The sequence below is a fragment of the Sinocyclocheilus rhinocerous genome, unplaced genomic scaffold (assembly GCF_001515625.1).
Source record: "Sinocyclocheilus rhinocerous isolate Xijiao unplaced genomic scaffold, SAMN03320098_v1.1 scaffold42491, whole genome shotgun sequence".
Taxonomy (NCBI): domain Eukaryota; kingdom Metazoa; phylum Chordata; class Actinopteri; order Cypriniformes; family Cyprinidae; genus Sinocyclocheilus; species Sinocyclocheilus rhinocerous.
The window spans coordinates 1-590 of NW_015650659.1; the positions used below are offsets into that span (position 1 = coordinate 1).

At 37.3% G+C, this 590-nt stretch overlaps 1 long non-coding RNA gene across 1 annotated transcript; it reads right to left on the reverse strand.

The window, feature by feature from the left end:
- Positions 1-7: 7 nt before the first annotated feature.
- Positions 8-580, reverse strand: LOC107712045 (uncharacterized). The gene is made up of 3 exons (XR_001636760.1): positions 522-580; positions 181-213; positions 8-88 (listed from the first exon to the last, which is right to left on the reverse strand). It is a non-coding gene; the product is annotated as an uncharacterized LOC107712045 (long non-coding RNA).
- Positions 581-590: the final 10 nt, after the last annotated feature.

Sequence of the window (590 nt, forward strand, 5' to 3'; positions counted from 1 at the left end):
GTAGATAGAGTCGATCAGTGTGGAGTCAAAGGTTCCCTCCCAAATAATTGGAGCTGACCATGAAGTCACAGAAGCAACATCTGTCCGACTTCATTATAAACACACATACAGCACTGTAATCATTCCATTCATGAGTGGAAATGGGCTATAACAGGTTGATACTAAAAACATAATACTCACCCTACCAATGCACTCGGCTGGTTGTACAACATCCTGTAATACAAATGAATAAGCAGAAAGAACAGACATTTTATTTGTTCAAAGAATCGATACACATTTAAAACATGGGTTTCCCAGTTTTTTTATTACCATCTATAAACCGAAGACATCATCATTTAACTCTCACTGGTCATCTGATCAGAACCTCAAAAACAACCATGAACCAAAAAATGTTTTTGTCTAGAGCAGTAGTCCTCATTAACTACGGATCAACTTAAAGTTTTGTCTTGAGCATTAGTCCTCATTAACTACGGATCAACTTAAAAATAAAGTCACTTTTAAGAAGATGAAGTTTTACACACCCTGGCGATGAGCGCAATCCAAAGGTCTTTTGCTTCCATTCTGGGCTGATAATAACAGAGTCAAACTCT